This window comes from Macaca thibetana, chromosome 6 (assembly GCF_024542745.1).
Source record: "Macaca thibetana thibetana isolate TM-01 chromosome 6, ASM2454274v1, whole genome shotgun sequence".
NCBI classification, from domain to species: domain Eukaryota; kingdom Metazoa; phylum Chordata; class Mammalia; order Primates; family Cercopithecidae; genus Macaca; species Macaca thibetana.
This window is the reverse complement of record NC_065583.1, coordinates 168,791,202-168,816,900: the sequence shown is the minus strand read 5'-3', so window position 1 is coordinate 168,816,900 and position 25,699 is coordinate 168,791,202. Positions and strand designations below refer to the sequence as shown.

The window sequence follows — 25,699 nt, the reverse complement described above, 5'->3', positions numbered from 1 at the left end:
ATGGGTGCTGATTGGTTGGGTTGGGGATGGAATCATAGGTGGTTGAATTTAGGTTTCCTTGGTGTCTTCTGTTCCTGGGTGGGATTGCAGAAAATATTGAGCCAAATTACAGGTCTGGGTGGTGTCAACTGATCCATCAAGTGCAGGGTCTGCAAAATATCTCAAGCACTGATATTAGGTTTTATAATAGTGATGTTATCCCCAGGAGCAATCTGGGGAGGTTCAGACTCTTAGAGCCAGAGGCTGCATGACCCCTAAACCTTAATTTCTAATCTTGTAGCTAATTTGTTAGCCCTACAAAAGCAGACTGGTCCCCAGGCAAGAAAGGAGTCTTTTTGGGAAAGGATTATTATCAGTTTTCTTTCAGAGTCAAACTATAAACTAAATTCCTTCCCAAGATTAGTTTGGCTGATGCCCAAGAATGAACAAAGACAGCTTAAAGGTTAGAAGCAAGATGGAGTCTTTCACTTTCACAATTTCCTCAGTTATAATTTTTGCAAAGGTCATTTCAGGGTCAGACGCAATTATGTTTCTAGGCTAATTTAGTCCTGTATTTGCAGGTCCTGTTGACTTGAGATACTGGGTAAATTAGTAAACACAAACAGCATCATTTGGTTCAATATGGGGCACCTTATTTTAACTATTTTATTAATTAATGACAAACATGTAGCAATTAGGTTATTTCTACCATCTCAAAAATGGCTAAATTGCTCTAAATAATTCTGTTTCTGATTTGTGGTGAACATTTTGGTGAATTGGCACACCGTTGACTCTCACAGTGACAGGGAATGCCCTGAGCGGGTGCGGTGGATTTGTTGGACCTATGCAGCAACACCTGCCATGTCCCTGAGGTACAGGGTAGTGTGCTGTTGCTGTTACATGGTTAGAGCCAGAGAACAGGAGTCTGGGAAAAGTGGATAAGGGAAAAACTCTACCTCTTACTAACTGTACAACCTCGGCAAGCTATTTAACCTCCATGATCCTCATTCTCTTCATTGGTAAATCAAGAGCAAACAGGGTTCTCACCTTATAAGGATGTTAAGGGTTGTAATTTATGTGAATCATGCGGACAAAAGTTGGCTCCCAGCACGTTCCAGATGAGTCATAGATATCATTGACGTTGTTCTAAATGTTGAGAGACTCCCATCACATCTGCAGCTGGCCCCACGGAGAGTCTGGGTCAATGCACAAGTTTGAAGTAAACACAAATGAGGCAAGCAGGCATGAACATTCAGAGGTAGAGGGGTGGAAAGTATGTTCAGGAATGGCCAGGGTGAGAAGGTGATTTTTGAACAAAGACCTGAAGGACATAGGGGGATTAAGGCCCTGTATACACCTGCTCATGCTGTCCCAGCAAATCAGAGAGTGGGTGCTTAAATAATAGAAGTTTGTTTTCTCATAATTCTGGAGGCTGGAAGTTCAAGATAGGGGTGTTAGCAGGGCGTCTGCTCTGAGGCCTTTCTCCTTGGCCTGTAGATGCCTTCTTCTCCCTGTGTCTTCTCCCTTTGTCTTCCTAGAGTCTTCCCTCTATGCATGTCTGTGTCCAAATTCACTCTTCTAATAAGGACACCAGTCATATTGAATGGAGACTTTATTTTAACTCTACCTCTTTAGAGGTCAAGTCTTCAAATACGGTCATATTCTGAGATAGTGAGGATTTCAACATATGAATTTTGGGGCATACACAATTGAGCTCATCATTAGAGCTAAGAATAGAAACTGCCTTGTGGGTTCTAGAACTGAAACCAGTGCCCTCCCTAGGACAGAGGGAAAGGATAGAGAGCATGAAGGAGATATGGGCTAAGGCAGATAGGCCAGGTCAGCTGGCAGAGGGGTGGGTTGGGGTGTGGAGGATCTGGTTTTACTCTGAGTGATGGGAGCTGATAGAGGAGGGACAGGACCTGACTTAGATCTTAAAGGGGCCCCTCCATTCTGTGGATAATAGGTGGCAGGGGGTCTGTGCAAGGCCAGTCAGAGCAGTAGAGCTGTCAGGAAGCTACTGCTATTTGATGCTATGCTCAACACAGCAGTGCTTAGATCATGGACCTGTGGTGGATGTCATAAGAAATGATCACATTCTGGGTCTATTTTGGTGTCATACAGAAAGGATTGGCTGAGGAACTGGATGTGAGGGATGTGAGAAAGAAGGATTTGTTTTGAAATATGTCTACATTGTGGAGTGACAAAATTGGCCTAATTAACATTTGCATTACCTCACACACCATTTTTTTGTGGTGAGAGTACTTAATTCTCTCAGTGATTTTCAAGAACACATTGTTATTAACTTTATTCTTTATGTTATAGACTAGATTTCTTGAACTTATTCCTCTTATCTAACTGAAATTTTGTGTCCTTCAACCAACATCTCCCCCATCCCATGCTTCCCACCCCAGCTCCTAGCAAACACCATTGTACTCTTTGCTTCTACAAGTTCAATGTTTTTTGGATGCACAGGTAAGTGACAACATGTATTTGACTTTTTGTTTCTGGCTTATTTCATCTAACATAGTGTCCTCCAAGTTCATCCATGTTGTCAGAGAGGACAGGATTTCCTTCTTTGTAAAGTCTGAATGGCATTTCCTTGCATATGTATGCTATATTTTCTTATCCATTCATCCTTTGGTGGATACTCCGGTTGATTTCACGTCTTAGCTATTGCGAATAATGCTGCAGTGAATATGGGAGTGCAAATATCTCTTCAACATGCTGATTTCATTTCCTTTAGATGTATAGCAGCAGTGGAATTGTTGTATCATTTGGGAGTTCTAATTTTAATTTTTTGAGGAGCCTCCATACTGTTTTCAATATGGGTGAACTAACTTACATTCCCACAAATAGTGTGCAAGGGTTCCTTTTTCTCCACATCCTTATCAACGCTTATCTTTTGTCTTTTTGACAATATCCATCCTAACAGGTGTGAGGTGATAGCTCATTGTGGTTTTAATTTGAATTTCCCTGATGATTAGTAATGTTGAGCATTTTTTCAAACATCTGTTGGCCATTTGTATGTTTTCTTTTGATAAATGTCTATTCAGGACCTTTGCCCATTTTTAAATAGATTGTTTACTAGCTATTGAGTTTCTTATATATTTTGGATATTAATCGCTTTTCAGATATACGGTTTGTAGATATTTTCTCCCATTTTGTAGGTTGTCTTCACTCCATTGATTGTTGACTGCTGTGCAGAGGCTTTTCAATTTGTTATAAGTTCATTTGTTAATTTTTGCTTTTGCTACTGGTTCCTTTAGAGTCCTATTTAAAAATTCATTGCTTAGACCAGTGTCACAGAGCTTTTCTCCTATGATTTTTCCTAGTAATTTTACAGTTGCACATCTTATGTTTAAGTCTACAGTCCATTTTGAGTTGATTTTTGAACATGATGTCCAAATTCCTTCTTCTGCCTGTGGATATCCAGTTTTTGCAACATCATTTATTGAAGAGACTGTCCTTTACCCATTGTGTGTTCTTGGTACCTTTGTCAAATATCAATTGACCTTAAATGTATGGATTTATTTATGGATTCTTCAGTCTATCAATTGGTCTATCTGTCTGTTTTTATGCCAGTACCATGCTGTTTGATTACTATAGCTTTGTAGTATATTTTGAAGTTAGGTAGTATATTGTCTCCAGCTTCATTCCTTTTTGTTCAAGATGTTTTTGGCTATCTGGGGTATTTTGTGGTTCCATATAAATTTTAGGATTCTCTTCCTATTAATACAAAAATATTATCGGGATTTTGATAGAGATCACATTGAATCTGTAGATTGCTTTGGGTAGTATGAATATTTTAACATATTAATTTTCCAATACATGATCATGGGATATTTTTCCATTTATTTGTGTCTTCTACAATTTATGTTATCAATGGTTTATAGTTTTTGGCATACAAGTTTTCCACCTCCTTGGTTAAATTTATTCCTAAGTATTTTTTTTGTTTTTTGGTAATATTGTAAATAGGAATGTTTGATTTTTTTGTCAGATAGTTATTTGTTAGTGTGTAGAAAAGGTACTCATTTTTGTACGCTGATTTTAAATCCTGCTAATTTACTAATTTATCAGTTCTAACAGTTCTTGGTGAAATCTTTAGGTTTTTCTATGTATTTGATCATGTCATCTATAAATAGACTTGTTTGTTTTCAAACAAAAATTTGACTTGTTTATTTTCAATGTGTATACCTTTTATTTCTTTCTCCTGCTGAATCTCACTGGCTAAGTCTTCCAGAAATGTGTTGAATAAGAGTGGCAAGAGTGGGCATCCTTGTCGTGTTCCCGGTATTAGAGGAATCTTTTAACTTTTTCCCACTGAGTATGATGTTGTTGGTTGAGTTTGTCACATTTCCTTTATTGTTTTGAAGTACATTCCTTCTATCACTAAGTTGTTGAGAGTGTTTAAATCATAAATGGATATTGAATTCTGTCAAATGCTTCAAGTAGGGGTTCCCATGAACCCTCTTTAGACACAATTTGCTAAAGTGACTCACTAACCTTGGTGAAACACTTACTTAATTTACTGGCTTATTGTAAAGGATATTTTAAAAGATAAAAGTAAACAACCAGATGAAGAAAAACATAGGGCAATGTCTGGAAGGACATTGGAGCACAGGAGCTTCTGTTTCCAAGGAACTGGGGTGCGCCACACTCCTGCCCTGTGGATGAGTTCTTGTTTACCTTTCAGCAAGTCTCCAAAAGCTCAGTTGCGCGGAAGCATTTCGTACCCTGTCGTCTTGGCTGTTAATGGAGACTTCATGGGGCAGGCATGACTGAAGATAGACAACTGTGTAGAGATGTGATTGGCCAAACAGGGTATGATCTACTACTAATAGACCAAGTGGGAAAACACAGCAAGACCTGTCTGGATTCTTCTTGGCCTTTCTGTGCATCATTCCTTCCTCTAGGGTGTGGAGCAGGACGCCTTCTGGAATGGGAGTCTTATGACCTACAGTTAGACAAGGAAGGTCAGAGAATTTCTTTATGGCTAGCTCCAAGACAGAAAGGCAAGAGAAGATTAGAGCGTATTTTTAGTTTCTATGCCCTGTCCTGGGGGAGAAAAAGAAGCAAGAAAAAGAATTTCTTTATGCCAGCTCCAAGACAGAAAGGCAAGGGAAGATTAGAGCATGCTTTTAGTTCCTATGCCCTGTCCTGGGGAAAAAAAGAAGCAAGAAAAAGGAGGACAGGAGAAGGTCAAAGAAAGATTTTGTTTTTTGAGGCATGCTTCTGAGGCCTACATGCCCCAAAATTGTAACTAAAGACTATCTTTCACTTTTATTGCTCTGAAGCTGTTCTATAGCTGCTTCAAAAACAAGGACAAAAGGCCAAATACTTTTATGAAAGATATGCTTATTGTTTTAGTAACTTAAGAAACAACAGGGATTACAGGAGGAATTAAGAATGAGAGCCAATATATAAACTTCATAAAATCACAGTTCTTTATTCTGTTAATGTAGTATATCACATTTATTGATTTGCATTTGTTAAACCATCCTTGCATCCCTGGGATAAATTTAATATGAACATGGTGAAAGACTTTTTTTAATATGCTGTTAAATTTTGTTTGCTTATGTTTTGTTCAAGATTATTTTCATCAGGGATATTGGCCTATAATTTTCTTTTCCTTTTACTTTACTTATTTATTTATTTTTGAGACAATGTCTCACTCTGTCACCCAGGATGGAGTGCAGTAGCATGAACATGGCTCACTATAGCTTCAATCTCTCAGGCTCAAGTGATCCTTCTGCCTCAGCCTTTTGAGTAGCTGGTTCCACATGTGTATGCCACTACGTCTGGCTAATTTTTAAGATTTTCTGTAGAGATGGGGTCTTGTTATGCTGCCCAGGCTGGTCTTGAACTCCTGGCCTCAAATGATCCTCCAATCTTGGCCTCCCAAAGTGTTGGGATTATAGATGTGAGCCATCATGTATGGCCATTTCCTTTTCTTGTGGTATCTTTATCTGACTTGTCTATCAGGCTAATGCTGGCTTGGTAAAATGAGTGGACATATTCCTTCTTCTTAATTTTTTGGATGGATTTGAGAAAGATTGACATTGGTCATTTAAATGTTTGATAGAATTCATCAGTGAGGTCAATAGGTATTGGGCTTTTTGTTGATAGGAACCTTTTTACTACTGATTCAATCTCCGTACTCATTAGTCTGTTCATATTTTCTGTTTCTTCATGATTCAGTTATGGTAGGTTGTATGCCTCTAGGAATTCATCCATTTCTTCTGGGTTATCCATTTTGTTACTATATAATTGTTCCTAGTAACCTCTTATGAGTTTTGTATTTCGTTGGTATCAACTGTAATGTCTCTTCTTTATTTGCAGTTTTATTCACTATTCCCCTTTTTTTTAAGTCTAGTTAAAGGTTTGTTGATTTTATTTGTTTTTACAAAAAGCTAACTCAAAGTTTTGCTGACCTTTTGTATTGTTTTTCTAGTCTCTGTACCATTTATTTCTGATATGGTGTTCAGTTTTTCTTTCTGTCCTTGGGCTTAGTTTGTTTTTTGTTCTAGGTTCTTGAGGTGTAATGTTAGGTTTTTAATTTCATTTGATGTAAGTATAGCTACCTCCAGTCCCTTTTGATTTTTATTTGTGTAATTTTTTTTTCATGTTTAGTCTATGTATTTCCTTAACTGTAATGAGAATCTCTTGTAGACGATATATAGCAGTGTCCTGTTTCTTTTATCCATGCAGCCATTCTATGTCTTTAGTTTTGACAATTTAATCCATTTACATTTAAGATACTCATTGATAAGTACTATTACCATTTTGTTAATTGTTTTGTAAATCCTTTTTTCCTCTTTTGCTACCTTCATGATTAGATGATTTTCTTTAGTAGTATGCCTTGATTCTTTATTGTTTTATCTTTTATTATTTACCAACAGGTTTGCACATTGCAGTTACCATGAGGGCTTACATAAAACAACTCATAGTTATAACAACCCATCATAAGTTGATAGCAACTTAACTTTGATCACATGAAAAAACTCAACATTTTTCATTTTTATTCTACTTTTCCCCTACATTTTATGTTGACATTATAATTAGTATCTTTTTATATATCTTTAACAAATTATAGTTATAATTATTTTTAATTGTTTTGTTTTTTAACTTTTGTACTAAAAACATACTTTTACCAATGAGTTTTATATTTTGACATGTTTTTATGTTATTAATTAACGTCCTTTCCTTTCAGCTTGATGAACCTCTTTTAGCATTTCTTGTAAGATAAGCCTGTTGGTGATAAACTTCCTCAACTTTTGTTTGTCTGGGAAAGCCTTGGCTGTGGCTTGAATGTCCTCACCCTAAAAAAAGAAATTCACAATGAAACTTAATCCTCAATGTGACAATACTGAGAGGTGGGATCTTTAAGGGGTAATTAGATCATGAAGGTTCTGTCCTTGCGAATGAATTAGTCCACTCATGAATTAATATGTTAATTCATGAGTAATAGTCATGGATTATCATGGAATAAGAACCGGTGGCTTTTCAAGACAGTGAAGAGAAACCTGAGCTAGCACATTAGCACAGTCAGCTGCCTCACAATGTGACACCCTGCATTGCCTCAGGACACCACACAGAGTCCTTACAAGCAAGCCTCCATAACTCTAAGAAATAAATTCAATTTCTTTTTAAATTACCTAGTTTCAAGTATTCTGTCATAAGCAACACAGAACAGATTAAGACAGAAAGTTGATACCAAGAGTGGCGATGTTGCTAATAATGAATACTTGAATATGGAGAAGCAGCTTTAAAATTGGGTAATGGGCAGAGACTGAAAGAATTAAGAGGAGCAGGCTAGAAAAAGCCTAGATTCTGGTGAGGACTCAGAAGTCAAGAAGACCAGGGAAAGTTCGGAACTCTTTAGAAACTGAGTAAGTGGATGTGGTAAGAATAATATGGGCAGTAAAAGCTATTCTGACAATGTTTCAGATGGAACTGAGGAAGAAGTATTAGAAACTGAAGTAAAGGACATTTTCGTTATAAATTAGGAAAGAACTGGGCTAAGATGTGTCCATGTCCAAGGCCTTTGTGGAAGACTGAACTTGAGAGTAATGAACTGGGGTATCTGAGAGAATAAATTTCTTTCTTTCTTTTTCTTTTTTTTTTTTTTGAGACACAGTCTCACACTGTCACCCAGGCTGGAGTGCAGTGGCACGATCTCAGCTCACTGCAACCTCTGCCTCCTGGGTTCAAGTGATTCTCCTGTGTGGCAGAATAAATTTCTAAGCAAAATATAGAAGGAGCTGCATGACTAATTTTGGCTAATTTTGCTGAGATTCTGGAGCAAAGGAATGATTTAAAAACAGAATTTGTAACTAAAAGGGAACCAGAATGGAAAGATTTGGAAAACTCTCAGCCTGGCCTTGTAAAAAAGTGAAAAAGCATGTTTGGCAGAGGAAATCAAGGGTATAACCCAGAGGTCATTTACTAAAGAGATTAGCATGGATAGAAGGGAGCCAGGTGCTATTCTTCAAGACAATGGAAGAAAGACCCTGGAGGCTCTTTAGAGATCTTTGAGGTTGCCAGTCCCATCACAGTTCCGTAAGCCCGGGAAAGCAGAATGATTTCAGAGGGCAGCCCTGGTGTACTCTGCACAGGCTAAGGCTTACTACCCAGGGCTGCCTCAGAACTCTACTACCCACATGTTGGCACAGTGCTCTGCTGTCACCCAAGCAGTCCAAGGTTTGGCTTGTGCTGGAGCTCTGAAATATACAAGTCATAAACTTTGGTGGCATCTACCTGGTGCTAATTCTTCAGGCTGTCAGAAAGAAAACACTGTAGAAGCTTGGCAGCCTCCACCCAGATTTCAGAGGATGTTACCAAAAGCCTTGAGATCCAGGCAGAGACTTGTCATTGGGGAGAAGAAACTGAAGAGAGGCCCTACTAAAGCAATGCTGAGTGGATATGTGAGATTGGAGATGCCACTGAGTGTCCCCACTAGTTCAATGACTAATGGAATCATAGAAGGAGGGCTGCCACCAAGACCACTGAACTGCAGAGCTACCAGCATGCAATGCCAGTCTGAGAGAGCTGGGTGCACTCAAGCCATAGTGGCCTGAGACCTTGGGGTCCCAACTCCTGCACCAGTGTGCAGAGGATGCCAGACATGAAATCAAAGGAGATTATTCTGGAGTCTTAAGACCCAATGTCTGCCTTCTTGGGCTTTGGACTTGCCTGGGGCCTGTTACCCCATACTTCTTGCCTATTTCTCCCTTTTGGGATAGGAATGTTTACTCTATGCTTGTTATACCGTTGTATCTGAAATGTAGATAACTTCTTTTGATTTCATGTACTCACAGAGGAGATTTCCAACTTTGAAATTTTGAGTTGGTGCTGTAACAAGTTAAGACTTTGGGGCTACGGGTAAAGAATAAATCTATTTGCATATGACGAAAACATGAGCTTTTGGAGACCAGGGGTGGAATGATATGGCTTAAATGCCCACTCTCCAAACTCATGTTGAAACTTAATCCCCATCATGGCAGTATTGAGAGGTGGTGTCTTTAGATGTGATTGGATCATAAAGGCTCTCTTTTCTTAAATGGATTGATCTATTTGTAGATGACCAAATTAGTGGGTTAATGTATTATTGGGTTATCACAGGAGGAGAAATGGTGGCTTTATAAGGAGAGAGAGAACTGAGGTAGCACACTAAGTTGCCTCACCATGTGACACCCTGTGCTGCTTTGGGACTCTTGAGTCCCCATAAGCAAGAAGGCTATCACCCATTGTGCCCCCCAACTATGAACTTAGACTCCACAAATATAGATAATAAATTCATTTTTTTAAAAAACAAATTACCCAGTTTCTGGTATTTTGTAATAAACAACAAAAATTGAGCTAAGACACTTTATCTCTCCTTTATTTATGAATGACGGCATAGTCAGGTACAGAATTCTTAGTTTGCAGGGTTTCCACCCACCCCCTTTAGCACTTTGATTATATTAGTCCACTTTTTCCTGGCCTATAAGTTTTCTACTAAGACTTCTAGCTTTACTAGAACTACTTTACATGTGATATGCTTCTTTTATCTTGCTGCTTTCAGAATGTTCTTTTTCTATTTGATTTTTGACAGTTTGATTATAATATGTCTCAGTGTTGTCTTGTTTGAATTGAATCTTGCTGGAGACTTTTGACCTTCCTGTACCCAGATATTAATAGATTTTTTTTTTCAGATTTTGAGAATATTTCCACTGTTATGTCAAAAATAACATTTCTGTCTCTTTGTCTCTCTCTTGTCTTTTTGAATGCCTATAATTCAAATATTTTCTATTTATGCTGTCACATAAATTCTGCAAGCTGTCTCCATTCTCTTTTCTTCTCTAACTGTATCTTTTCAAATAACCAACCTATCTTTGAGTTCACTGATGGTTTCTTCTGCTTGACTAATTTTGCTCTTGATAATCTCTATTGTGTTTTTTATTTCATTAACAATATGATTTTTCAGTCCCAGAATTTGTTTGATTTTTAAAAAATAATTTAATGTCTCTGTTAAATTTCTTGTTTTATTGTTTCACTGATTTTGTTCAGTAGTTTATATTTTCTTGAAGTTCACTGAGCTTTCTTAAAAAAATTATCTTGAATTCTTTGTCAAGCAGTTTACAAATTTTCCTATCTTTAGGCTCATTTACTGGCTCTTTTTGTTGTTGTTCCTTTGGTAGTGTCATGGTTCCCTGATTATTCTCTGTCATTGTAGCTGTGTATGATTGTCTGCACATTTGAAGAAGTAGGGACTGTTTTTTGTCTTTGTAGACTTGTTCTTTCAGGGAAAGTCCCCTTTCACCAGTCAGCTTGTCCAGAGATACTAAGCAGGCTGTCTACTACGTTCTATGGGTAGGCTTGCTGCTGAGTCTTCAGATGTGGCCTCGTACCTGATACCTGGTTCAAGAAGTAGGTGGTCCTGGTGCCTGGGTCTGTGGGGTTGTGCCTGGAGCCTGAATGCACTGGCCAGGGTGGAGGGCAAGGAGAAGGGAGGGATTTTGACTGTATACGTGGGAACTTTCCTGAAGCCTGGGGTGGACTGACCTAATACTGAGATAGACCTTGAGCTTGAGTCTTCAGGAGCCAGCTGGGCACTTGGATGGACCTGGCACCTGTATCCAATGAGACACACCTTGAGCCTGAGCCCACAGAGGCTGGCCTAGATACTGAGGTATGGGGACCAGCCTGGAGCCTGAGTTCATGGGGTCTACTCTAAAGGCTGGGTATGTAGGTGCTGGTCTGGAGGCTAGATTCATGAGGGCTTGCTTGGGTACTGGCTGGCCTGGAACCTGGGTCCACAAGGTTGGTCCTGGAGCCTGGGTTCATGGGCATCAGCCCAGTACTGAGGTCAAGTGGGATGGGCCTGGACCCTCAGTCTGCTGGAGTGTGGGTCTACTAGGACCCACCTGCCATTAAGCAGGCCTAGTGCCTGTTTCAGGGCTACTGATCTGGCACTGGGGTGCAACCAAAGCCTGGAGCTCTATAAACTGACCTGGCTCTGGATCTGGGGTAGGCCTGGATCCTGAGGCCAAAGGGGCTCATCTAGTTTTGGGTAGGCCTGGAGTCTGTATCCACAGTGTCCTTTCTGGAGGATGGTTCCATGGATGCCAGCCTGGCAGAGGGGTGGGTCCAGAGAGTGAGCCCACTGGCAAGGCCAGGAGCCTGGGCTGTAGGATCTGGCCTGACACTGGGTCTAGCCTCAAGGCTCAGTCTGAGGCCAGGCATCTTGGGTCATGGGGACCTGGCCAGTGCTGGGTTTTACTGGGGCAGGCCTGGTGTTAAGGTTGAGGCAAAGCCTAATGCTCACTTCCCACTCCGAAGATGGCATTAATAACTCTCTTCCGCCTGTGCTGCCCGGGGCTTGGGGAAGGGTGATGCAGGTAATATACAACAGTCCTTACTACCCTCATCAGTGAGTCTTTTGTTATTCACAGCTACACTTAGGTACTATAATCTCTCACCGGGTTTCATTAGCTCTTTGAAAATATTTTTGTGCATGGACAGTTGTTCAAATTGATTTTTCTGTGGGAGAAAGAGCATTGGAAAGTCTGATTTTCCCATCTTGCTGATGTCCAATCTGACTTCTTCTTATAAGGAAGGACCTGTATAATTACATTGGGCTTACCTGATAATTCAGGATAATCTACATTAAGATCCTTATCTTTATCACATCTGCAAAGTCTCTTTTGTCATGTATGATTACCTATTGACAGGTTTCAGGGAGTAGGATGTAGGTATCTTTGGGGTCTATTATTCTATCTACCACATTTATAAAATCCTTAGAACAATATCTGATATGTTCTATGTACTTGTGTCATATAGTATTACTGCCTCCTTTTTATTAAAATAAAAAGGGTACTGTTCTGTGCTCTCAGACAGAGTCAGCAAGATTTCTGCAAGACCTCTGGGAAGGAATTTCATGTTTACTGTTTCACAGCTATGTAGCTATTAACATATCAGTATGTGCTCTTCCTATAACTAATACACTTTAAATTAACATTTACATATGCAATTTTCAAAGTCACACATCTGACTGTATTACATTCAGAATTTATTTTAAGCTATAAATATCACCTCTATAAAACTACAGTATTAAAAAAATCTGTTAAAGCATTTATGTCATAGTTTCTAATTGTGTTTTAAAATTTTTCATTAGTTATGAGATGTGTTCCTCAATACAGGCAACTGAAAGGCATCAATAATTCAATTATAAATATTTGATAACAGCAATATGTGGATAAAACAATTGCTTGTCAATTTTGATATATAAACTGTTTTGAGGCACAGTATCTCATGACAGTCCAGGCTGTGATTACATTTTACTAAACCAAGACTTCTCAATTTGTTTCTTACAAGTCATTATATTATTTTTTTTTCAGACTTGTCTGCTAATAAATTCATGCTATATGAATAATAATTGTAACTAAACAATAAATTTTCCAATAATTCTTTTGCAAAATTTGGAATAAATTTAGTTATACTGTGACAAAAGTTGCAGTGAATATCTTTAAATGGGGCCATTTTGCTTTTCATTTCCTGCAGTTTTAAATTCATCAAATGACCATTTCTTTTGTCTCCAATAATAAAAAAAGAATTTCTGCAATAAAGTCTTGTCCTTGTTTTGGCCACAAAATGATTTGGCCATGGGTAAGTTTTGGCATATGGTGGGGGAGGTAGCATTTTCCTGGTGGACAGTGTTGGGAGGTAGCTCACCATGAGCCTCTCTCACTCCTACATATCTTGCTGAGTGGTCCAAAATCTCAATGTCTTGACTATTCTTTCACCTGTACCACCTCTCAGGATTGTTTATGCAACTTGCAATACTGAAGAAAGAAAATATGCAGCCAAGAATGTACTACTACACTTCCTTGCTGAAAGTGTTCTTTCTGTGACACAGGATGGGGTTTGTTTCAGCTTACATAGAAGTAGCAGGTTTCATAAGCTCAAAGTTTTTCTCCTATTGTGCACCCCATTGCCCATGCAGCTCCACTTGGACTTCTGCATCACCCAGTGGGATTTGTGGCTTTAGGTGCTAGTGGGACTGTGGTAGTGATCCTGCTGTTGCCAATACTGTGAGTCATAAAGTCCTTTGTTTCTGACCTAGGAGTTGTGTATCTTTTGTCAGCATCCAAAGGATGTAGCAAGTTAACTTGATAATTTATCATCATTCTGATGGGAGTGCTCTTCCATACTGGCATAGTGTCAATGTGGGGTAATGTCCTTACGGATGATTATTGTTGAGAGATTATTTTATCAAAACCTTCCTCTCCAATGAACCACTACTCATCAAGTTGGCCTGAACTGCAGATGCTGGATATCACTCAGCTGGTTCAGATTAATCAAGTGCCTAGAAGTGGCTTTAGAGAATAAAACCATGAGGGCCTTAACAGGCCTAAAGAGAAACCCCCTTTTCCAGTCTCCCTCACCTAAACAAGAGTCTTGGCCCCAAGCCTGGAGTTTGGAATTGGAAGGGTAAGCACCCTCACACCACTTTCATCTTGCATCCCAGATTGTGCTAACTGGTTCCTTCCCAGACGGCTGGTGGGATGAGATCCTACCTTGCCGGGATCCCATGCCTGGCAAGTTGCAGAGCTGAGATTCACCGTGTTCTAGCAACAACTCTTGCAACCTCTCTAATCACGAGGTGATGAATAGTCCATAAAAATGTCCAAATCTCAGAAATCACCACTTAGGAACTTAGAACACTACCTGTTCCTCAAAAATCTGTTGAAATTTAGAAAAGCCAGAAGATGCCCAAAATATTCATTTTCTTTGGTTCATTTGTACAATAATTTATGTTCTGAAAATAATAAGAATGAGGATTAATAATATTCATCTGAGAAGTTCATTTTTTTATTCATAAATTACATATCTAAATTTATAAAATTTGTCTTTTTCAATTATGTCATTTTTTAATTATTTTATTTTATTTTATTTTTTTTTGAGACAGAGTCTTGCTCTGTCACCCACGCTGGAGTGCAGTAGTACCATCTTGGCTCACTGCAAGCTCCACCTCCCGGATCCACGCCATTCTCCTGCCTTAGCCTCCTGAGCAGCTGGGACTACAGGCACCCACCACCACACTCAGCTAATTTTTTGTATTTGTAGTAGAGATGGTGTTATCCAGGATGGTCTCAATCTCCTGACCTCGTGATCTGCCTGCCTCGGCCTCCCAAAGTGCTGGGATTACAGGCGTGAGCCACCGTGCCCGGCCTTATGTCATCTTTAATATTGATCATTCTGTCCAACTATCAGAGAGAAGATGAATTAATTTATCCAGTCTCCCACCGGAGCACAGATGAGGAGTGAAAACATCAGTGGGTAGAGAGGGGCCCCTAAGCTGCTGTGGCCACTGTGTGAGAGGGTGTGATACTGTGCCTCCTTCCCTCCTGCAAGAAGCCTAGTGTCCAGCCAGTGAGAAAACAGACACCTGAAAGTGAATTGCTGGCCCTCACTGTGGGACAGCAGGTAAGGGCAAGACAGTCTTTGAGGAAGAGCCGTACAGACAGAGTGAGCTCGGCAGTGAAGGCAGACCTCATGGAGGCTGCAGCAGGGAGATGACTTTGTGAAGACGTAGGCTGCAAATTGGGCTGCCAAGATCCTTGGGTGCTGAGGGTGGAGAAAAGCCTTCTAGGGAGGGAGAGAAGCAAGGACAGAGGCAAGGATGGGGGGCATAATGCACAGAGATTGGAAGATGCACAGAAATGGCTACAGAGAGACAGGCGGACTCATTACTAGGGAATTTCAAAGTGAGGTGGAAGGCTAAACTGGAGCCAAGCAGTTATGGTTGAACATTTGTGTCTCCCCCAAATTCATATGTTAAATTCTAACCCTCACGGTGATAATTTTAGAAGATGGAACCTTTGTGAGGTGATGAAGCCATGAAAGTTGTATTACTCAGTTCTTGCATCACAATAAAGAAATACCTGAGCCTGGGTCATTTATAAAGAAAAGAGATTTAGTTGGCTCATAGTTCTGCAGGCTGTACAGGAAGCATGGTGCTGGCATCTGCTTCAGGTGGGGGCCTCAGAGAGCTTACAGTCATGGTAGAAGGCAAAAGAGGAGCTGGTGTATCACATGGCCCGGGGGAGGCCAGAGGGAGCAAGAGAGAGTGAAGGGGACTTTTAAACAACCAGATCTCACGTGAACTGAGTGAGAACTCACTTGTCACCAAGGGGATGGTGCTAAACCATTCATGAGACATCCACCCCAATGATCTATTCACCTCCCACCAGGCCCCATGTCCAACATTGGGAACCACATTTCAACATGAGATTTGCAGGGGACAGACATCCAAACCATGTAAAAAGTGGAGCCCTCATGAATGGTATTTGTGTCCCTATAAAAGAGACCTCAGAGAGCCAGCTCACTCTTTCCACCACGTGAGACAGCAATAAAAAATCAGCAGTCGGCAGCCAAGAAGAGAGCTCTTATCAGAATCTGACCCTGCTGGCATGCTGATCTTGGGCTTCCAGCCTCTAGATTTTTGAGAAATAAATTTCTGTTGTTTATAAGCCACACAGTCTTGGGCACTTTGTGATAACAGCATGAACTGACTAAGATGCAAGTTGAGCAGGAATTTGAGGACTGAGTGGATTTTGTTTTATTTTTTTAAGAATTAGAAGGAGAAAAAAGAAAAGAAAAAGAAGAGAAGGAGAAAATGAATGGAAATTGCACATTTACTATGAGTTAATCATGGTGCTGGGTGTTAAGAATATTGTCTAATTTCACTCTTTCAACTCTTGAGAAGGGTAAGTTTATATCCCTTTTGCAGAAAAGTGGTTGAAGCTGAAATATATTAAGTGTATGCTAATTGGTAATAAACAATCTTTTGAACTCCATTGATGCTTGAATTTTCACTCTGCTGGAAGTTGTCAGGTCCAAATTTTAAAGCAGACCTGTCAGCTTCAAAATATGAGCTTCTGCCATTGTACTGTTCTGCAGAAAAGTAATATGACTTCAGTTCCTCTGGCATTAGTGTGTAGCAAGCTCAGAGTGGGAGAGATTAGAAGAAGGAGCACTCTGGTGATGATGATAATATGTACCATTTATGGTGCACACAGATGTCCCAATTGCTACCTCCAGCATCTCTCATTTTTTCAATAAGCAAGCTCAGTAACATATACATTTTTAAGAAATGAGAATTAGAGATGTCAAGAATGTAAAACTATCAAGGACAAAGGTTGAAATTAAAAATAGGACTGACTGGCTTCAAAGCCATAGGGTTCAAATCTCACTACAACATCCTAGGGCACTGTTCAAGTGAGATGTCACAAGACCAGGTGCATAGTGGAAATGGCAGGGATCAAAACAATTGTCTTACCCAGTTGGATGTACCAGGATCAACTTTACTTGCCGCAATGCTCCTTGGACACACCAGTAAAACTTCTCTTACTTCCTCTTTGCTCCCATTACAGTACAGAAGAAAGTACTGGAATGCCAGCAAGATGATAATTGTTTTCTGAGAATGTGAGGAAAGGGAGAAGCCTGAATGTCAGTGGAAATCACGTTCTGGTTACTAACAGAGGAATTTGATTCTGGCCATCTTAATACAAAATGGGATTTACTGGAACCCTCTCATGTGCTTGAAGGAAAAACTGAAAGTCCATGCTTGAGAACTGAACAGGCATCAAGGTAGGCTGGACAGTGGTGAGCAGACCAAAGGTCATGCCATGGGAAGATTTTGGTCAGCACAACATCGTCATTTCCTCTAGGAATAATACAGTCACCATCTGGTTCCATCATCTGAAGTCACTTGCTCAGGATATAAAGTCCTAAGAGAGAGCATTTCGTTTGCTATGCTTGAGTTAATTTCTTCAAACAGGCCCACAGAAATAACTTTATAACCCAGCATCCCTTCCATAGATGTAGAGTTTTCACCAGTGACTCTGGGAAGGAAGATTGCAGAATAAGTTCCTTGGAACTCCGACCAGACAGGAATCAACATATTGTGATGTTATAATGTAAACATATTCATCTAGGAACTTTGCTGGTATGCAGTGTAAAAGAGGGCTATGCACGTGTCAAGTTATTTCATTTTCTTTGACTTCTGAAGGGGCATTCCTCTGGCTTAACTTCCTAATGGAGTACTATTTAAATCACTGCGACTGGCTGACTGTTAATAGTGCTGCACAGGAAGGAACCAGGGACTAATATTTTATTCTAGTGTTAATTTAAAACCATCTGAAAACTGACTTCCTCATAATGAATCAGACTTAGCTAGGAGCATGATAAATTTAATTATAATGGACTTCGTGTGGGTATTGCCAGTCGTTTACATATTCATTGAGTTCCATGAAGTAGTTTTTCTTACCATTTTGAGTGTTAAAACCAAAGAAAGGCTAAATCACAGAAAGGAGAAATAACAAATTTGTCTATAATTAAAAGGTGAACTGGTCTCGTGAGCAGGTCCCCTATTTACATAAACTTCCTGGACTTAGTTCAGTGGGTGCTTCTCTTTATGAACGTACATTGTTACTGAATTATAAACAACCTGATTCTCTCTTCTGTGAAATATTTGTGGTATTTTCAGTTGTGTGAAGCCACCCCTAACTGTGTTGAGTAGTAAGAAAGCCCAGGGTTCAGGCCCTGGAGGCCCAAGGTGTTGCTGGCCTTGCTGACGGGTCTCATTGCTCAGTGGACTAGTGAAGGACCCAGATTTTCTGCCTCCCCTCTAGGCTTTCTGGTCTACAATCTAGGTCTTCCTAGGGCTGCTTTCCTGAGGATGGGGGCTGCTAAGATGCAGGGGATTCCTCATTCATACCTGGGCATGAAGATGACTGTTCCTGGACACTCTCTTAGGAGAATGAGGAGAAATTTCATCTGCAGCCAGTGGCGAATCTCTTTATATCCCGTTGGCCTAAACTATCATCTCCACTCTGCAGCCAGTTATAAACCACACGGAGGAGCCAAATCTGATTTGTTCAGATGACTGGGGGCCATACCTGAAATTAGGAATTGTATTGAGTTAATATTTAAATAAAATTTCGAAGCATATTGGTGTCTGGAGCATACCAACTGAGCAAACGGACCTAGGAAGGAGGGAAGCAAAGAAAGTGGAATCAGCTTCTGATAAATTACTCAGGATGCCTGGGGAGCATTATGTCCAATAAAATCAGGATCTATTAAGGAAGAAAAATAGAGAAAAAGATGCAAAGATGCTGGTAGATAAACATTAAATATATATGTATGTGTGTATATATACGTATATATATGTATATATGTGTGTGTATATATCCCTGTGTGTGTGTGTGTATATGTATATATATATATATACACACACACACACACACATACACACATTCCTATGTGTGGGTGAAAGAAATAATGAGAAACAAACACCAGGTGTTCCTTATTTATTTATTTTTTGGTGATTTGGGAGCTTATCTAGGAAATAATACAGCATCACTACTTTCAATTCCTATCTGATAACTAAAGGTCTTCATTTTATTTTAAAAAGTCTGAACTTCTTGTGTGGACTTTCAGAAGGATGACGACAGGTTGGTAGCTTTTTGCTATAGCTACATTGGGGAACATGATTATTTTTTCAGAACTGAGATTAGTGAATTGAGCTGCGGCAGCAGGGTTAACTGGAGAAAGTGGGAGGAGAGTGGTGGATCCGACAGGGCAGAAATCTGTATCCTTTAGGAAATAAGAGACTGTTGAGATTTTCTATTTTTGCTTGTGTCACCTTAATACAGAAATATATTGAGACATTTCTCCATTTCATCTAAATTGTCGAATGTATTGACATAAAATTCCATTGACACAATATTCCCTTATTATTATTTTAATATTTGTAGCATGTGTAAGGATGTCCAGTCTCTCATCCTTGATGTTAGCAATTTGTGTCTTCTCCTGTTTTCTTAATCATTCTAACTAAAGGCTTATTAATTTCATTAATTGTTTCAAAGAATTAGCTTTGGTTTCCTTGATTTTTATTTGTTTATTTTATATTGATTAATCATGTTTATTTCGATTTTATTTTACTTTCTACATTATTTTTGGTTAATTTACTTTTTCCTTCTAGGTTTTTGTAGTAGATAATTAATTTCATATCTTTTGCATTTCTTTTCTTTGAGACAGTGTCTCACTCTGTTGCCCAGGCTGGAGTGCAGTGGCGCAATCTCGGCTCACTACAGCTTCTGCCTCCCAGGTTCAAGAGATTCTACCCTCAGCCTCCCGAGTAGCTGGGACTACAGGTGCACACCACCATGCCCGGCTAATTTTTGTATTTTTAGTAGAGATGGGATTTTGCCATGTTAGTCAGGCTGGTCTTGAACCCCTGACCTCAAGTGATCTGCCCACTTTGGCCTCCCAAAGTCCTGGGATTATATGCATGAGCTACCTTGTCTGGCCTCCATTTCTTATGTAAGCTCTAGTACTATAAAGATTCTTGCAAGCATTGCTTTAGCTGTATCCAACAAATGCTGACATGTTTTCATTTTCATTTCATCCAAAATATTCCAATGTCCTTTGTTCTTTCTTAATCCGTAGATTATTTTAAACTGTATTGTTAATTTCAAAATATTTCCAAATATTTGGGATTTTTTTAGATATCAGTCTTATTTCTAATTTAATTTAATATTAAATAACATAGTCTATATGACTTCAACACTTTTAAAAGTTTTGAAGCTGGCTAATAGCATTCTGTGACTTGCATAGGAAAGACAGGGCAAAAAAGGACAAAAACAAAATAATATGTATAAAATAAGGCCATGTCATAAAAGGCCATGTGTCTTATATATAACATTTGGGATGTATCCTATGTCTGGAGGAGATTTTAAACAGAGAATAACATGATAAATATATAATAATTTTAAAATTAAACAAAAAATTAAAATTCACATAGAAAGAACATTTGTAGTAGAAGTTTGCAAAAATTTGGGAACAAGGTTGTTTGAAAATTTGTAACAGCAATTATAGTAAATTACTGATAAAAATTATGTACGATAGTTTGAAGATAGAAATAAAATGTTTTTATCAAGAAAGGATGTTGAACTTTGTCAAATGCTTTCTCTGCATCAATTGAGATGAGCATGTAGTTTTTATTATTCATTTTGTTAATGTGATGTATCATATTTATTGATTTCCATATGTTAAATCAGCCTTTCATCCCAGAGACAAATCCCACTTGGTCATGCTGTATAATTTTTTGATGTGTTGTTGAGTTTGGTTTACTAACATTTCATTGAGAAATTTTGCGTCAATGTTCATCAGATATATTGGACTATAGTTTTCTTTGCCTGGGATGTTTTTGGCTTAGGTATCCGAGTGATGTTGGCATTATAAAGTGCTTTTGAAAGTATTTCCTGTAGCTCTATTTTTTGGAAGTAGGAGTATTGGTATTAATTATTCTTTGAATATTTCGTAGAATTTAGCATGAAGCCATCTGATCTAGGGAAGTTTTTGATTATTTCTTTAGTCTCTTTGTTTATTATTTATCATTTCAGGCTTCCTATTTCTTCCTGATTTTTTTGGTAAGTGGTATTTTTATAGGGTTTTATTAATTTTCTCAATGTTATTTAACTTGTTGGCATAGAATTGTTCATAACAGTCCTTTATAATCCTTTTTATTTTTGAGGCATCTGTTGCAATGTTTCCATTTCTATCTTATTTATCTGAGTATTTTTTCTCTTTGTCTTAGTCTAGCTGAGGATTTATCAGTTTTATTTATATTTTCAAAAAATAATATTCCTATTGTTTTTTCTACTCACTAATTTATTTCTGTTCTGATCTTTATTATTTCCTCCTTTCTGCCAACTTATGTTTAGTTATTCTTCTTTTTCTAGTTCCTTGAGGCATACTGTTAGTGTATTTATTTGGGATCCATCTTTCATGTATGTAGATATCACCAGAGAGAGAAAACAATACAAAATGTCAAGAAAACTGACTAGGGCATGGTGGTGCATGCCTGTGATCTCAACACTTTGGGAGGCCAACGTGAGAAGATCAGTTGATGCCAGGAGTTTGAGATCAGGCTGGGCAACATAGCAAGGCCCCATTTCTACAAAAATAAGTAAATAAATAAATAAGTATATATTTTAAAAAATGCGTTTTTTAAAAAAGAAAATATGACACCACCAATGAAATAGAATTCTCTTAGTAACCAACCCCCTGAAACAGAAACTTATAAATTGTCTGAAAAGGAATTCAAAATAATATGCTTAAGGAAAGTCAGTGAGATACAAGAGAATGCAGATGTACAATTCAATGACATCAGAAAATCAATTCATGATGTTAATGAGAAATTTAACAAAGAGATAGGTACCATAAAACAGAAATCCTGAAGCTAAAGAAATGAATTAATAACAAAAAAGAATTAATTATATAAAAAATTAAATAAAAATTCAACAGAAAGCTTTGACAGTAGCCTAGCTCAAGCAGAAGAATCTGTAAACTTGAAAACAGGTCCTTTGAAATCATTCAGTCATAGGGTAAAATAAAAAAAAACAAAACAAATGAAAAAGAGTGAAGAAAGCCTAATGGACTTACAGGACACCATTAAGTGAACACTTATTTATAGTATGGGAGTTCTAGGAGAAGAGACAGATAAAGAAACAGAAAACTTATCTAATAAAACAATTGTTAAAAACTTTGCAAGTCTTGAGAGAGATATAAAATTCACATTCGTAAAGCTCAAAGTTTCCCAAACAGATTTAATCACATTATAATCAAGTTGTAAAAAGTCAAAGGCAAAGAGAATGTTATTAAATTAATAACAGCAAGAAGAAACAAAAACATGTCACATATAAGTGAATTCCTATGAGATTATCAGTGGATTTCTCAGCAAACCTTGCAGGCCAGAGGAGAATTTAAGGATATATTCAAAGTACTGAAAGGAAACACAAAAAAAACCTGATAGCCAAGAATGCTATACTCAGCCAAGTTTTTATTCAGAAATGAGGGAGCAACATTGTCTTTCCCTAAAAAGCAAAAGCTGAGGGAATTCATCACCATTAGACCTGCTTTACCTAAAAAGTTTAAGAGAGTTGTTCAAGTGAAAACAAAAGGATATCTTAAGAACATAACAAAATATGAAACTCACTGGTAGAGTTAAATATATAGTTAAGTTTAGAATACTTTTGTGCTGTAGTGGTGGTGTGTAAATCATTCATGCCTTTAGTATGGAGGCTAAAAGTCAAAACATTAAAAAATAAAGCTATGATATGTTGTTAAGGAATACATGATATAAAAAGATAAAAATTTTGACTCCTTTGTTTTTGAAGGATAATTGCTCAAGGCACAAAATTGTAGCTTGATGAGTTTTTTTTCAACATTTTAAATATTTTACTACACCGTCATACTGTTTGCATGGTTTCTGAGAAATCAAATGCAATTTTTACTTTTGCTTCTCTATATATAAGGTGATTTTTTTCCTTCTAGTGTCTTTCAATTTTGTTTCTCTATCTAATTGATATGATTTGGCTGTGTCCCCACCCAAATCTCATTTTGAATTGTAGTTCCCATAATTTCCACGTGTCATGGGAGGGGCCCAGTGGGAGGTAATTGAATCATGGGGACAGTTACTCTCATGCTGTTCTCCTGATGATGAGTTCTCACAAGATCTGATGGTTTTTTAAGGGGCCTTCCCCCTTTTGCTCGGCACTTCTCCTTCCTGCTGCCATGTGAAAAAGGATGTGTTTGCTTCCCCTTTTGCTGTGATTATGTTTCCTGATGCCTCCCAAGTCATGCTGAACTGTGAGTCGGTTAAACCTCTTTCCTTTATAAATTATCCAGTCTCAGGTATGTCTTTATTAGCAACGTGAGAACAGACTAAGACACTAATGTTTTCAGTTTGAATATGATGTACTTAGATGTAGAGTTTTTTTATTTATTTATTGTGCTTGGTGTTTTTTGAGCTTCCTGGATTGTGGCTTGGTCTCAGACATTAATTTGGAGGAAATTCTTAGGCATTAATGTATCAACTATTTCTTCCATTCCTTTCTTTCTTCTCTTTCTGGAATTTTATTTTGGCCCATTTTATTCAGTCTTTTTTTTTTCTCTTTGATTTTCAGTTTTGTAGGCTTTATTATCATATCATAAAGCTAAGAGATGATTTTCTTAGCTGTATCCAGTCTACCAGTGGGCACATGAAAGGTATTCTTTATTTCTGTTATAGTGTTTCTCATCTCTAGCCTTTCTTTATGGTTCTTTCTTAGTATTTTCATCTCCTTGCTTACATTGCCCTTCTGTTTTGCTGTCTGCTTTACCCATTAGAAGACCTCAGAATATTAATCACAGTTGCTTTAAATTCATCATCTGACAATTCCACTATTCATTTTGTATCTGGTTCTGGTTCTGGTTCTGATGCTTGTTCTGCCTCTTCAAACAGTGTTTTTTCCCCCTCTCTTTCAGTATGCCTTGTAGTGTTTCATGTAAAAGCAGACATAATAGACTGTGTAAATGGAACTGTGGCAAATAGGTTTTGAATAATATAATGGTAAAATATGGGGAAATCTTTTTACAGTTTCATCATTAGTTCCCAGTCTTTTAGTGAGCCTATGCCCCTCGGCTATGAACTTCAACAGTGCTGTTCAGAGTTTTTTTTTTTTTTTTTTTTTTTTTTTTTTTTTTTTTTTCTTCCTTAGAGGGTACAGGATGGCTACAAGGAGGTAGAGTTTGGTATTTACCTTTCTCCAGGCCAGTCAGTCTCTGATAAAACTACAATAGATGAGGCTGTGCCTACAATAGTTTCTTTTGAAGGCTGGCTTTGTTAAATGGAAAAGAATGCCCTGCATCATGGCACAATGGTTCCTTTGCTTTTTGCCCTGCCTGAAGCAGGAGGGGATTTTTCTCTGATTTTCATGGTGAGAACCATGGCAGAGGTCTTGGAGATAAAACTCATAAAAATGTGGGAGGCCCCTATGACTGTTTCCACGTCTCAGCCTTGCCCATTCTAAATCTCCAGCAATTTGTTAATTATAGTTTGGGTATTTCTAAGCCAGTACCAGCTCCTGTAGAGATTTCTGCTAATGAGCTTCTGATCTGGAAAGTTTTGATTCTCTGTATTCATCTTTCTGCCTCTACAATATTAGGGGCAGCACTTGCCCTGTTACCTTACTTCTAAGACAGATCTAAGAAGAGTTGGTGATTTTTCCATTTGTTTAGGTTTTTACTTGTTGGAATGGGGTAATGACCTGCAAGCTGCCTACATGCCAATCAGGACTTATTTATTGTTCTTTATTGCTTGTTTTCTATTTTTTTCTGCTCTCATATTTATAATTTTCTTCCTTCTACTTATTTCACATTTAACTTGTTCTTCTTTTAGATTCTTAAGATATAAACTTAGGTCAGTGATTTAAATCTTTTATTTTTATTCATATTAGGAGATAAAGATATTATTTTCTTCTAAATTCTGCTCCAGCTGCATTGCATACGGTTAATATGTATTAATTTATTTTTCATTTATTAAAACATTTCTAATGTTCCTTGTGATTTATTTTTTGACTCATGTGAAATTTGGAATTCTGTTGTTCAATTAGCAGATATTTGGGAAAATTTTCAGATAGTTTTGGTGAATCCTAATTTAGGTGTTGTTTGGTCACAGAGCATATACTATGTAATTTCAATCTTTCAAATTTATTGAAAACGATGTTATAGTCACTCTTGCCCTTAAATGCATATTCTGTTCTTTTGGGGTAAAAGTGTTTCATAAAAGTAAATTAGGTCACTTTAGTTGATAGTGTTACTGGATTATTCAAATGTTTTCAATCTGACAGGAGATAAACTGTTAAAATCTACCACTACCGTTGTAGACTTGTATCTTTTTACTTTTATTTGACATAGTTTATTCTTCATGTATGTGAAAGCTCTGCAATAGATATACATATACAAATATATAGCATTTAATCTTCTTGATTTATTAACTTTTATCATTACTTAAATATCTTTTATAGTTGTCTTGAAAATGTTATTTAATTTCAGTATATCTTTTGGAATTTGTTATAGTTAGTATTTACAATGGTATATACATCTTTTTTTGGTATACTTTTGCCATGTTTTTATATAACACTTATCTCTTATACTCAGAATATTGTTTTAATACCTTGCTTTTTACAAAAATTCTGATGTACTGTGTATATTTTAAACTGGACTTTTAACATAATTTTTATTTAACGCAATTTCTACTGTTTTGGGGTTTAACCTTTCTTCTTGCCATTTATTTTCTGTGTACCCTGTTTATTGTTATTTTTTCACTTTTTTTTTTTTACTTTTT

The 25,699-nt window shown here is 37.8% G+C and overlaps 1 long non-coding RNA gene across 1 annotated transcript in view; it reads left to right on the top strand.

Annotated features, from left to right (window-relative positions):
* Window positions 1-25,699, top strand: part of LOC126956064 (uncharacterized) — a 144,740-nt gene that overhangs the window by 13,002 nt on the left and 106,039 nt on the right. The gene's annotated exons all lie outside the window — the stretch shown is intronic.